Source organism: Protopterus annectens, chromosome 2.part1 (assembly GCF_019279795.1).
Source record: "Protopterus annectens isolate FY-2018-M chromosome 2.part1, PAN1.0, whole genome shotgun sequence".
Taxonomy (NCBI): Eukaryota; Metazoa; Chordata; order Ceratodontiformes; family Protopteridae; genus Protopterus; species Protopterus annectens.
Genome location: NC_056729.1, coordinates 1575622993 through 1575638362, shown reverse-complemented (window position 1 = coordinate 1575638362; position 15370 = coordinate 1575622993). Strand labels below are relative to the sequence as shown.

The 15370-nt window shown below is 40.1% G+C and overlaps 1 protein-coding gene across 3 annotated transcripts in view; it reads left to right on the top strand.

Moving 5' to 3' along the window:
- Positions 1–15370, top strand: part of ACOT7 (acyl-CoA thioesterase 7) — a 2743423-nt gene that overhangs the window by 1311203 nt on the left and 1416850 nt on the right. The window lies entirely within an intron of this gene.

The window sequence follows — 15370 nt, the reverse complement described above, 5'->3', positions numbered from 1 at the left end:
TAATGCAAATTACTTGTCATCCAGTTTGGCATTTGCCTGTACATAGCCGTCTGCTAACAGAACAGTAAGGCAAAAGTGTCATCCTACTCTCAAATCTGTGAACATTTTGACATGGAGGTTATGATTATATTACCTTAAAGTGATTCTTTTTTTTTCTGCAACAGTCTTAAACATCCTCATAGATGCTAAAAGACCTATCATCAGGAAGTCATCACCAGAAATGGAAGAGATACTTGTAACTTCATCATCTAATAAAGTACTAGATCCTTTATATTTCACAATGCCAGGGTTCCTGGACTAGTTCAGCAGTCTATCTAATAAAAATCTCAAAGTATTTTTCTACCAGTAAAAATGCTTCTACTCTTTTAGATTAAATTCCAGTTTCCTCAGACTACTGCAAATATGTTTGCTAAGTTTTTGTATGTGTATCCTATACTTTCGACTTGCTAAAAGGATCTCTCCTTTCTTCTTTCTAAGACGTGAGATTTATGTTACAAAGGTTAACACTCTCTTTTTGAACTACAGATACTATAGACATCAAGCACCTTTTTTGGTAATTTTTTTTTGTCTTGCGGCAGTTGCTTCAAGCAGATAGATTTCTGAAATGCAAATTTTGATGTATAAAATGCCATAGTGATAGATCATCACTAAAGATTAACCATTTATTTATGCCAAATGGTTGTAACTGTAAAACAGTTATTTCACTTACCTTGCTGCCAGAATGCATAATGCTAGAGAATACTCATAGTTTATTTTGAAAGTTCACAGACAGGCTGAACTCTTTACTAGAAAAATGTGTTATTTTGTACAGCATTCAAAAATGTAAAAAAGGAAAATAAAAAGGAAGAAATCTTAGCCGTAGTGCTCATTTCCCCTAGGGAGCAGCAGCTATATCTGCAGCATACATCAGGCAAATTTCTACTACCACATTAAAATAAAAAGAACTCTGAGATAAATAAAACTCTGTTAGCCTTATTTGAAATTGGAATCTGTCTTTATTGTAACAAGTTCCACACATAAAGGAACAGACCCCCACTTACAAGATCATAGATGTTTAGGGCTTACAAGATTGCCCCTTTCACTCAGCATCGAAAGTTGTCTGTTTCATTGTTTTTCTGTCATTCTGTATAAAAATATCTTTCTTCCACTAGGAGGGTTTGCAGCCTGAAAAAAATATTTTTCAGTGCGGACATTATATAGATTGACATCTTTTGGTACCACAAGGCTTCCAAGATTGCCCCTTCTACTCAGTATTGAAAGTCGTTGGTTTTCCTGTTTTTTTGCATCATTCTGGATAAAATTATCTTTCTTTCCACTAGGAGGGTGTTTACAGCCTGCAAAAACAATTTTCCATGCAGTCAATGTATAGACGACCACCTTTCTAACTTTCATCCCGACGCTCTCAGTAATCTATTAAAATCCTTTTACTTGTCTCCACTCAAAATCCTACTCCTAGATGAAGCTGTTGACATATTTAACAGTGTGTTCATGATTACTTTAAGTACCCTTGCCCCTACCAGAAATAAAAGAATATAAACTACTCATATCCCCTGACTGAATCATTCAACTAGAATTCTCATGCAAAAGCATGACAAAGTATGGAAAAAGTTCTCAAACTGTTTAGAATTCCTCTACTGCCCTTCTATCTCCTCAGTACTTCATCACCATTTCTTGCTTGAAGTCTATAAACAAAAAAAAAAAGTATGCAACAACATCTGTACTCAAGCTGCATAGTCAAATTTTGGAACTCTATTCCAAATACATTCAGAACTATGTCTGTGTTCTTGATTTTCTGATAAGATTGGAGATTTATTTTTGATATAGAGGGGTACTGAAAGTGAATTATCATTATTTTTGAATATTTGGAGGCTACTCCTTCTTTCCTAAGATGAATTATCTATACACATTTATTCTGATAAATTCAATATGCTGGCTTCAGCAATATATAAGAAACCTACATTTAGTAATTTTTACCTACAATACTCTGGCTGTCATGCAAAGTGGTAGAAGAGAAATTTAATTAAATGGTAATATTTCAGGTTATCTAGAATTGTATCTGTTTATCAAGTTTTTACCAAGAATGGCTTAAATTTAAAAAATATGTATTTTTAATGAAGTTATGGTCAATCATGGTGTCCAATATTGATCAATTTTATTAAGTGGCTAATCAATATTTAAAAGTACTAAAACAACGTTGAGTCATAACAATTCAGTGGTGCTGTCTTATTCTGCTAGGCATAACTTGGTGGAAAATATTGTTAAAGATAATTTGATATTTGTGATTGAATCTGACATATTTTCAAATTTGGTCATACTCCAAAATTTGTTTATTAGACTGGTCGGAATATTAAGAAATGCTGGAGAATAATAGTCAGGGAGTATCCAATGTTTTAAATGCTAATGTAGGAATGTGGAAATGTGATAATTGTCAGCAATGCTGATTTATATGGGAAGGAAATTATTTGACTTTGCCCATTGACAGTGGTAACATCAGAAGTACTGGTCGCTTTAATTGTTCCTCATCAGCGGTTGTTCACATTGTGGTTTGCACACCTTGTACTGCTTTTTACATTGGGAGAATTGAGAGAGAGAGAGTTAAGAAAAAGTATATACAAGCAACAAATTTTACTTTTCTGTGTGTGAAAAAGTGCAAACGAATCCTTGGGACAGAAGGTGGGAAAACTTCCTCCTTATAGGGATCAGTGTTGGCAACTAAAGTTGAGCACCACCTTTAAGCCAGGAATAAATGATAAAATAATTTTTTTTGATAAAAGTGTCCTGAATGCTAAAGCTTGTAGATTATGATTAATGCATTTTAGATATGTGTTTACACATTTTATTTAGTATGCACTATACAAATGTTTTCTCTCTGAATGTGATGTTTCTTATACAACCTTTTAGGCAAGATTTTTTATTTGTTAGTAATTAACTTCAGATTGATGTAAGATATAAAAGAGCTCTGGTCATATGTCACAGTTTTCTGACAAAGTAATTTGTATTGTAGCTTAGACGAAAGTGCCCAAGAAGGAAAACAGTTGACCTGCGTGGCATTTATTGGTCTTTTTTGTTTTTATTATACATCGTGGATTTAACACACTCTCAGCTAACCAGCTGTATAATTAAGCTATTAGAAACAACTGCAAAAGTAATTGTATTGTTTGCAAAGTTTTACCTTGGAGATAATGCTGCTTGTCCAAGGTTTAAGGGTTAACCACAGCTAACCTAAAATGCAGTTTTGGATTGTCTTAGATTTAGCTTTCACTTCCTGTTTCTTAACAAGTTAGTTTGTTGTGCATCTGAAGTTTATGCTGTTTAATTTTTTTCTTGGACAATATATCATGTCTTAAAAGTATCACATATTTTAGACATATTACTAAATAATAATGTGTGCGCATGCATGTGTGTGTGTTTGTGAGCCAACGGAAATGATCAGATACAGTTACCTTTAAAGTGTTCCAGACAAATGTGGCAAAGAAGACAGACTGTTAGTGTCAAAGTTTATATTACCCAACTGCAATACCTTTTCCTGTACCTGACATATAAAGAAAGAAAGAAGTTGTTACAGCAAACGGTTCACATACAAGGAGTACTTATGAAGCTGACTAACCGTTTTTTTTCTGGAGAATGCAGTGCAGCTGATATGATCTTGCTATAGTTCTGCCTCAAGTCCAGTGGTAGTAGTAAACTTTTCCATTTGATATACTTATTAGCAATTTTGTAATATATGATTCAAATGACTTACGTTATTTGCAATTATTTTATACATGTGCCAGGGTTCTGTGTAAATGTAATAAATTAGTGTGGCCATGAAAGGCTTAGTCCTAATTGTAGTTTAAGCTGTATGTTTTCAGAACAGTTTCTAATTGTAATAGTACTGCTTTGTAACAAGACAGTGTTTTTGTTTGGTGTGGTACGTGCTTATGTTAGTGCACTGCGACACCTCTAAACTGCTGCAGACTACCGCAGATTAAGGACGTGTGTTTTGCTGAGGCAGATGAGCTAGAAGCTTAACGGTCTGCTTAGTACTCCACTCAGTTTCTGATGTTTTATTGTGATGTCCCATGGTATATCAGAGTTACTAAGATATATCACCATCATATCTGGATTCTGTTCTGTGCTGTTGTTAGTCATTTTGTGAAAAGTATTCCTTTACATTGTTTATTGAAGAAGTAGGTGGATCATTTTCACTGATGAGCCGGAGTGAGAGCACAAAGCATAAGCAGCTACATGTTCTGTCAGAAGTACAAATAGCTACAGCCCTTAACTTCTTAACTCCCCAGTGTAGAACAGTACCTTTAAAAAAAACAACAGATGCTTGGTGTAACTGTTGCTGTCACATTTAACTAAGAAGTTCATAACATACTTGTTAATATGTTGCTTAAAATGTGGATAGATACTTTTAAGATGGTTGCTGGTTGGTTTGTGAGAATTCAGTGTTGAACTGATTTTTTAGTTGTGTATATTGAGTCTGCACTTTTTATTATGCTGTTAGCAAGCAGTAATGCCCTGAAGGGTGTGTGTTATTGTTGGAAATAACTACTCACCTGGAAGGCCATTATTTCCACAATAGCAAACAACCTATATATATATATATATATATATATATATATATATATATATATATATATAAAAATATATTTAAAATGTGAATTAGTTCCTCCCCTAATCTTTCAGACTAGATGTATTATAGTTAATTGTTGTTGCAGGAAGTATTTTACATCCAAAATGTAAATGATGTAAGCATTTAATGTCTATATACATACAGACACACACACACGCGCACATTCAGAAAGCACAGAAGGATGACAGTGACACAGACCCACAGATATACACAAAAACACATACACAGTTTCACTCGCATTTATACTTATAGTAAACTGTCAGTTAACCGGCACCCATGGGGATTGGTAGATGCCGGATAACTATAGTTTCTGGTTGCTTGAGAGTAACTATTCGAGTCGGCCTAATACCAAGCTTGCGCCAGCCAAAAACTCTCGAGCTAAGCTTCTACCCACAATGCCCTTCTCCCTGTTACCTCAGATCTCGTTTGCCATGTAGCCGTAAAGCCGTGTTTCAGCCGAGCTCTTAGCTAAGTTTAAACATTTTGATATCTCTTAGGATTTTTTGTCACATTTGTGGATTGATAATTCTATATTTTATAGTTATATGTAGAACCTTTCACTCCTGTTTCTACCATTCGTGGTACGGCCTTCTCTCTCTACCCTTGCAGTATTCCTTGAATACCATCTCTGGTGTCTCTTTCTCCTTTTCTATTTTTTTCTGGATAGTTTGTGTTGTTGTATTTCTTAGGTATTGTGTGTATTTAGACAAGTTTAGATATAGATATAGCAGAGTTTAAAAAAATGTTCCTGTAGTATCCTTCCTTTGATTGTTGTGTGTAATTTTCATGATGTCTGATAAAAAGGGTACATCGGGTTTCAAACATTGTGCTTCTTGTAAGGGTAAGCTTCTGAGTAGTGACTTGCATGATTATTGTGTTTATTGTTTGGGGTGCCCCATCTTTCAGTGCAACCTCTCTGTGTGATTAGTGAAAATTTGTCAGCGCACTTTGAACGAGTGTAAGATAAGTTGATCTTGAAGGGCCTACTTAAGGCACTCTTTTCAGAGGCCCTTTCTGTAATGGAGGTTTCACCCCCTCCAATTAAGGATAAGAAAAGGTCCCATTTGATTCCCTCTTCACCATCTGGTGACCAGGGTAAATCTATGAAACCTAAAGTCCCAAAACTATCTTCGGAGCACAAGTCTGCCTTGTTGGCACTAACCACTTCTGCTCCAGCTACGACCATTACTATGTTGGCACCAGCTCTGGCTCTAATACTGTCTCTGGCACTGACTAGCGACCTCATTATGATTACTACAACTTCGACACCGGGTGCCACTTTGGCACAGTGCATGCCTTCATTGCCTATCTCTGCAGTTACGATTGAACCTTCCGCGTCAACTCCGAGTGCCCCTTTGGCGCCAAGCTCTTTTATGGCCCTGATAAGTATGAATTTGACCCCACTGCTTCTGGTCTCTAAACTTGAGACATCGGTGTCAGTAGATTCCACACCACGGACCCGATACTCTCCATCCATTGACCCATTTCTAGGGCAGGTGTACAGTCCATTCCTAGAATGACCTGACTTCCCGTCGGGAGTATCCACTAGATCCAGCAGTAGCCTTTCAGAACTTGATGTGGTGCATCTTGTGGAGCAGCTGTTGACAGTCAGGGGGATACCCACTCCTTCCAGGACCCATTCTCCTGCAGGACTTGGGTTGACTTCTCCGCGGACTATATCTCATTCTCCTCCTTTGACCATACTGATTCCAAAGCCCTCTGTTCTGACGTCTTTTTCAGAACCCCCCCCCCCCATCTCGGCGCCTGTAGTGGACCTCACTGGAGCTCCGGGACTGTCCCTTTGGTCCTCAGTTCCCTCTGAACCTGTCCTTCCTTAACCCCGTGATTGGGCTGCAGGCTACCCGGTTCGTGGCACGGTCCCGAGTGTTTCTTTGGCTCCGTCCTCAGTGCCGGGAGTCTTGTCTGCACTGCTCTGCTTTGAGGCTCCATCCTCAGGAGAGGGTTCGATGGAGTGGGATTTGACCCCGGTTCTGGGCTCCCATCCCTTTTTGGGCAGACCTGCTTTCTGTGCTATGGAGAGGGCACTTGCTTCTGGAAGCATTCCACTAATGTCAGAACCCCAGATTTCTCCCCCCTGAACTACAGCTGTCACAGGCCACCTCCCCGGGATATTGGGCAGGAAAGTCGCAGGACCCCCCCATTGCAGGGTGCCCTCTCTTCCGAGTCCTCCTTAGAAGTCCCCACTGAGGAGCCCCCATGGAAGAGATTGTGCAAGAGGAAGCACATAGACTCACCTGAGGAGTCTCATATAACAGAGGACACGGATTTCTGTAACAGTGAAGGGTCCCCATGGTCACCCTGTGAGGATGTCTCCTTTGGAGACATCCTTGAAATATTGAAGCAGAGGGGTGACTGGAAGCCCACTAATCCTTCTTCTGCAGGTTTTCTGTGCTCGGCCATCTACCTCTTGGGTGACCCCACTGCAGACGAGCTAGTTCAGCTCATGGTGCAGTGTACTTGGAAGAAACCTCATTCTGTTGAGGCAATGCCTCGGAGACCTGACAAGACACTTTTTACAACCGAAGATAACCCACATTGGTCCAAAGGATTACCAGTAAATGCTATGGTAATGGCAGCGGCCACAAAAAAGGATCTCACTGAAGAGAGTCACCCGCCCAACAGAGAGTCCTGGGTCGTGGACAGATTGGGGAAGAGAGTCTTTGCTTCAGCGACCTTTGCCATACAGTCCCTGAACTACTTAGCACATTTTACAAGGTTCCCAAGAGACTTGATCTCTGAACTCTCTGGAACACTTGCAGGGCTGTGTCTGAGTTGAGGGATAAAGTTGCCTCGCAACTCGGAACAATCTTTGACACCCGCTCTTGTCTGGTGTCGCTGCCAGCTGACAGACTTCAGAGATTGAGGATTCAGCTCCGGGTGATACTCAGTCAAAACAAAGTCTCAGCAAGAGAGGTTCTTCAGGTTCTAGGATCCATGGCAGCTTCCATACCAATAGTGCCTCTTGCAAAACTGCACATGCGAATACTTCAATGGCTTCTTCTCTCTCAGTAGTTTCCTAATTACCACCCTTTATGTTTTCAGCTTCAGATAACCAATTCTTGCAAGCAGAACCTTTTTTGGTGGATACGGCCAGACACAGAACTTTGGAGCCGTTCATTCCAGCCCCCTCAGTCCAAAGCCATTGTGACCACGGATGGTTCCCTGATAGAGTGGGGGGGGGGCATTTCCAGGGAAAGACAGCCCAAGGTGCATGGTCCACATTTGAGGACAACCTACATATCAATGTTTTAGAACTGAGAGCATTGCTTTTAGTGTTTGCAAGCATTCCAACCTTTTCTGACTTCTGGAACGATTGCAGTCCAGTCAGACAATATGTCAGTAGTCTGGTATATCAACAAGCAAGGAGGAACCAAGTCTCATCTCCTGTATCGAGAGGCCATGAGAATTTGGCAATGGGCGATAGCTTCCAACCGCTTTCTGATAGCAACACATATCCTGGGGATTTCCAACGTGATTTCAGACAAGTTGATGTATTCTCTTGCCTCACGAGTGGTGTCTCAATCCCAAAGTAGCGGCAGAAGTCTTCAGCCATTGGGACCAGCCTTGCTGCGACCTATTTGCCTCCCCGTCAAACAACAAATGCAGCAGCTGTTTTGCCCTATTCCCCCCAAAGGGGGAGTCCCCGAGGAACGCTGTAATTCACGATTGGCCCACGGGACTGCTATATGCCTATCCCCCCATTCCTCTGATACCCCAATTCATAAAGAAAGCCCTTCGGTTGAAATCCAAAGTGATCCTCATAGCCCCCTTTTGGCCTCGACAGGTTTGGTTCCCCTTTCTTTGGCCTCATCTGTTATGTCAACCGTGGATTCTGGATCCTCTTCCAGACCTAATTTCTCACCCCCAAGGATTGAATTATCCAAACCTGTCCAGTCTCAAGCTGATAGATGGGTGTCTCCACTTCCGTTAGTCACTAGGCAGTATGATCTCACCTCACTTGTTCGTGACATAATTTCTCACCCCAAAGGATTGAATTATCCAAACCTGTCCAGTCTCAAGCTGATAGATTGGTTTCTCCACTTCCTTTAGTCACTAGGCAGTATGATCTCACCTCACCTGTTCGTGATATTTTATTCTGTCCTCTCATAAACCATCCACCAGAAGACAACATCTGGGCAAATGGAAATGATTCTCTATTTGGTCAAAGGAAAAGATGCTAGATCCGTATACAGCTCCAATCACAGCGGTTTTACAATACCTGTCTAAGTTTTTTGAAGATGGAGCCACAGCCTCTACCATGTGAGTACATCTAGCAGCTATTTCAACCTATCATAATGGATTAGATGGTACTCCCCTCATATCACTGTAAAACTTTTCTCAAAGGAGTTTCTCACATTAGGCCTCTAATCAGACAGCATATAGAGCCATGGAACCTCACATTAGTTCTCCAGTCTTTGACTCAACCTACTTTTGAGCGTGCAGCGAAGTGTGACCTCAAATTCTTGTCGTGGAAATCCCTCTTGCTGGTAGCCATCAGGTCAACCAGATGAATTTCTGAGCTTTATGCATTATGTGCCAAAAGACCCTATCAAATCTTCCACAAGGACAGAGTATCACTCAGGACAAATCCATCTTTCCTCCCGAAAGTGGTTTCTGACTTTTCCATCAATCAGACTATTGACTTGCCAGTATTTTTCCCGAATATTTCTAGTAAAGGGGAATACTGTCTTCATTCTTTGGATGTACTCAGACAATTAAGATTTTATTTAGACAGGACAAAGCAATTCGTAAGAATGGCCAACTTTTCATTTCCTTTTCTAGGCCTAGAATGGGAAATTGTCTCCAGGGTGACTTTATCAAAATGGCTAAGCGACTGCATACGTTTCACTTATTCATTTGCAAAATAACCTATGCCACAGAATATTAAAGCCCATTCCACTAGATCTATGGCAACATCTGTAGCCTTCCATTCCAGGACTTCTATGGATGATATCTGTGCAGCAGACACTTGGGCTAAACCCCACACTTTTATCAATCATTACAAATTGGATGTGGTCTCCAGAGGGGAGAGCTGCCTTTGGCTCAATGGTACTGAGGAACGTTCTTCCATAAGGGCTGCCCAAGGATCTCAAGGTAACTGGGGATTCTGTCCCATCAGTGATGAATGGAAAGAAGATTAACAACATCAAATAAAGAAGTTATGTCGTACCATAACGTTCCATCTGTGTTGTTCATCTTCTTTCATTCATCACTTCCCACCCTCCTTCCCCCACCAAAAGATCTTGGGGGATACTTTGGGTCCAAGTGGTATGAGCAGAAATGGCCTCTGCTTTACTTGTATAACATGGGCAAACTCGATCTGAAGCAACAGGGAGAAGGGCATTGTGGGTAGAGGCTTAGCTCAAGAGATTTTGTATGGCGCGAGCTTGGTATTAGGTCGACTCGGTTCCAAGGGCCCGGAACCGAACCTATCAGTGGTGAATTAAACAAGATCAACAACACAGATGGATCCTTATGGTAAGACATAACTTCTTTTTTCTCTGGGGGGGGGGGCAGAAAGTACAACACGTGAAAATTGTACTGTATTTTTTTTTCTTTTTGCTGATTGCTTGAGAGTACTGGTTGCTTGAGTTCTGGTTAGCTGAGAGTTTACTATATACAGAAAACACACACACACTGTATTTACATCCACTTTGTTTATGAACACATCCACAGATGACTGCTTGTGAACAAATGGTCAGGAAAAAAAAATACGAATGCAAGATATAGCAACTCTCTCCAACCCCTAGTTCCCTTTACTGTCCCTGATTTTGTTGCATATTAATGATTGTCTATTGATTTTTCTTGCAAATCACTTTGGATTAGAGTCAGACAACAGTGCGAGAGATTGAGTTTCATAATTCTTACTTTCCAACCTATCTATGCTGATGGACTGCCTCTTGCAGTCAGAACTCTCTCTCTCATGCATGCAAGCACACATACAAATACACACAGACTTTTATTTTGGTTACTGTAGCATTTTAATTTTAGGATCACAAAACAGCACTTTTAGACAGCCTTTTGTTTTTTAATTGTCCAGACTTCACATCAGCTTAATATGCTGACATGAAGTGGTGGACTCGTTTTTGCAGTGAGCATTACATGTACATTAACACCCTGCTGGAGAACATTTGATGTTCTTCATATTGATCACTGCTGCAGTGGCATAAGTTATATAGGTTATATACTGTAAGATTATATTAGCTGGCCAGCTTCCAAAGCTTCAAGGCACCTTCCACATGCCCAAACCATTTGTCACATTGAGCTGAGCCCACTGAAAAGACAGGTTTGGGCTCCAAGCTCTACAGAGCTTTCCTGCCACCGAAGAGTATGCTCTCCTGGGGCTTCTGTCCCTTGACATTCGGCTTGCAAAGTTGCTTTTCTGGGCAGATAGGTTCCCTTCAGGGAAAAAACTTCCATTAAAAAAATCATTTGATAACAGTTTTCTGTTCATGACAGTTTAAGTTAGGAGTTTGTGTTTTAATGTACTGTCATGAGATTTGTCTTGTACTTTTAAATGGGAGCACTGTTTTTCCCCATCAGTTAAAAAGTTGTTTAAAGTATTAAAAAAAACAAAAAAAAAACATTTTCTTTCTGTGGAGAAATTGTAATTATTTTACTGAAAATTATTTTAAAGTGGTTTTACTGTATTTTTCTGTGAAAAAAGTGATTTTTAAGACTTTGCATTTTTACTGGCTTTTGTTGCTTGTTTTCCCCAGGAATCAGGCACCATTTTCATCTTGGCCATGAAACTGTTGTTCCCATGGTCAGTCCTCCTTCCAGCCAAAAAGAAAAAGTTAAACAAAAAGCCTTTACCACCACAGCTGGCTAGCAATTTGCCTCAGTCAAAGGTGGGTGACTCTGCTGTGACCATTAGTCCTACCTCAGACCACTCATCTTTTACCGTGGATCCTTTTGCTGTAGCACCTACAGCTATGGGCTGGGGATTAGCCACATCCTTTGCAGCTGTTGTGGTCTGCTCAGGGGGTAAGGGCGAGCCACTGTTGTCAGTGCTGGGAGAGGGAATAGGGAAGGCTCCCCTGTTTTGTCAGAATGCTTTGCCCATCCCTATGGAAGCTGATGTTGCCATTAATAACACTTTTGACTTAATTTTCCTGTCCAAATAAACCTAGAAATCTAAACATGTATCTACTCCTCAGATTTCCTTGTTCAGGAGTAATTCACTGGGTCTGTCTCAGGGTTTAATTCAGGCTATTAATCCTACTTGTAAAAAAGTTTCTGTTAAAAGAAAGAAGGATACCTCTTTTCCAGTGGCGTGGAAGACAAAGGGGCAGATGAGAACTCATTTTCTGAATTTTCCTGTGAGGGTTTCTCTTTCTCTGAGACTATTTCCAGAATGTGCCAGTATTTTCAGTGGGATAACATTTCTCAGTCCCTCAGAAAATGCTATTAGCTGTTACAGAAGGAATTTCCAGAACCTTCACCTTTTCCTCCAGTTCTGTCAGCTTTGCCTGCAATTTTCTCGATAGTAAGCCCAGCTGCACCCAAGAAGACAAATAGGATTGTATAAAGGTCTTCAATCTTTTAAGTTTTATACACTTTTTCCAAACCTGGCCTAGCAGCTGTAGCTCTAATTAATCTTACTACTGCTAAACATTTAGTTAATTCCAATCCTTCTCTTTCTGATTAGAATGGGTAGATTATTAATGAATATGGGACAAAATTGTATTTTTTTATTGCAATTTTGATTTTCAGAATTTTGAATTGTCAGGCTGATATGTTAAAGTTTGTTTTGTTCTGACTAATTGTGAAAGTATAAGGAATGTTTTGTCTACAGATCCTTCTTGTGAGGAATACCTGCTTTAAATAATTTAGTTTTTTCTATTGTATGAGTCTGTACTCATTAAATTCAGTGTGTGCATGTCTGTTTTGATACTTCAAGCGCTGTGGCCACTGGTACGGTGTTGAGGAAATTTGCCTGGAAACATTTTTAGAAGCTCACAGATATTTTTAGAAATTAAATTTTAAGTCCTCCTTTTGAGAGTGATTTAGTTTTTGGCCGCTCTGCTGCAGAGATGTTCAAAAAGTGTGATGAAAGGGATATATTGATTCAGCGAATTTAAGATATTTTCATCCCTCCCTTTCAAATTTTATAATGGATTCTGTAATATTTCATCTAATGTTGGCAAAAAAAGGATAGTTTCAATAAAATGTACGTAAACAGACATTTAAGAAAAATGGCAAAGGGTTCCAAAATAAATTCTGGACCCCCCAAAAACCAAGGACAGTCCAACAAGTCAGAATGATTGTTGAAGGGACCTTGTCCCATCCTCCCACCCCCACCCTGGCATCCCCTTTTCCTTTCCAGAAATCCTGAATCTCCACTTTTCTCTTTGGCTACAGGCAGTTTCAAACAAATGGGTTTTAAAGATCATTCATTGAGGCTGCAGATGGCAAAGGATGAGAATCCTCCTTTCCAAGGGGTGATCATTCATCCACCAGACCAGACAATCTTATTTCCACTTATCTTTCATCATGTGCTGTCCCAGCGAGTGATATAACTATTTTCTCTTTCCCAGGTAGGAAAAGGGTTTATTCAAGGATGATTTTTGTGGAAGAGGAAGAAAGAAAAATCTTGGAGACCAATTCTGGATCTTTCTGTCCTAAACCTATTTGTGATCGTGTCCAAGTTCAAAATGCTGCCACTTCACAACCTGTTAACCTCTTCTTCCTCTTTTAAGTTTTCTAATAGCACTAGATTTAAAAGATGCTCATTGCCACATCATCTAGACTTAAGGTTTTGTGCATCTGGATCATATTGTCAGTTCTCTGCCTTACCCTTTTGACTGTATAGTGGACCAAGAGTGTTCAAAAAGTGTCTTGTTCCAGTCATAGCTCATTGCAGGCTACAGGGTATCCACATGTTTCCATCTTTAGACAACTTGTTTATCTTTGCTGAGTCTTTTTCAAAGTGACAGAAATTCTCACTTGGCTGAGAGCTCTCTTATACAAACTGGGATTCCAAGAGAACATTCTAAAGTCTTTTTTTGATTCTTTCACACAAGATTATATTCTTGGGGTGTCAGCTAGACATGTCAGTGCAAAGAGCTTTTCTTCCACAGGAAAAATAGATCTATATCTAGATTTATTTCTAAGGTTTTCCACATAGGCTTTGGCCACTTTGAGGGAATACCTCAGGATTTTGAGTCTCATGGTGTCTATGATTCTCATACCACCACCGACAAGACACTGCATGAGAAAGATACAAGGGTATTTGAAGTCTCTTTCTTCTCAGCTTCAGTATCCTTTGTCCTTTTAAATCCAAGTGCTGAGGTTTGTCAGAAGGGAAATCACTTGGTGAAGACAGAAAATATCCTTAAATCCAGGTCACCCTTCTCCCTCCCTGTTCCAAAGCTGTCAGTTATGCCAGATGCATTGAGCTTTTCTTACGGAACAGTTTCAGGAGAGTTAAAAGTGCAAGGTGTGTGGGGAATCAAAAACAGAAGCAAGCACATAAATATAAAAGCAATGCTTACCCTGATTAAGGCACTCAACTCTCTCAATCTTCTTTGGTCCCCTGGATCTGTTCAAGTTGTTAGAGACAATAACATAGTCATGTGGTACATCAACAAGCAAGGGGGAACCAGGTTGCAGACTAGCTGTGTTAGCTTGGGATATTGCTTTACAGCACCATCTCACTTTACAGGCATCTTACATTCTGTCGGAGCATAATTATGTGGAAGACAAGCTGAGCAAGACAAGGGCACACCCTTATGAGTGGAAACTAAATCAAGGTGTTTTTCAAGATTTGATCCCTCTATTGGTTGTTCCTCATGCAGACCTTTTTGCCTTCTCTGAACAGTCAGCTGGCAAGATTCTGCTCCAGGACTCCATGCAAGAAGGCCTGGAAGATAGATGCCTTTACTTTTCCTTGGCAGGGATGTTCCTGTATGTTTTTCCACCCTTTCCACTGATATCCAGGGTACTTCTAAAGATACAGAAGGAATGCCTCAAGATCATTATGATGACTCCTGTTGCTTGTCCCTCTCTACCATAGATGACAAGTAAGCAGGGTAGTTCGTTTAGATGCTTTGTCGCATAGAAACACATCAGGATGTGCATCATAATAGCATCATAAAATATAAACAAACTGATTAGCAGACAGATCTTACATGTATGCATGCTTACATCTTAACAGCATACTACAAAATGGCAGTCAGGGGTCACACATGCTCAGTATTTATACACTTGTGCAAATCCTTGGATAGCTTCTTAAAAGTACATACACAAACATTGATCTACATCCTCCCTCTGAAAAAGATTGCCCTTAGCTGAAAAAAGACATGCATTACTATCGACATTAGAAACAAACACAATGTTCATGTCCAAGTTGCCATTTATCTAGAACATGGTCGGAGATGTGACCGGATCTGGTAACATAACAATCTGGACTGGGCTTAGCAACAGGGACAGTCTTCGGTGAACAGCTTGTATCAGGAACTTCTGGATTTGTCACAGGAATGGGAGTATTCACTGGAACACTGTATAACTCACTCTGAAATAGACTTTCTCACAGGCTGTGTGCTGTGGCATAGGCTCGGACACCGGCATCAAATGTTTCCAATTCCGCCTAAACTCTACTCCTTGTGATTCCACAATGTACGATCTCGGCTCTGGGCAAATATTCTTCATGGCTCCAGTCCAGTCATATTGCATCCTCAGCACTTCTTCTCGTAATGGATTGAGTGGTTTGTTGGTCTTATCTTA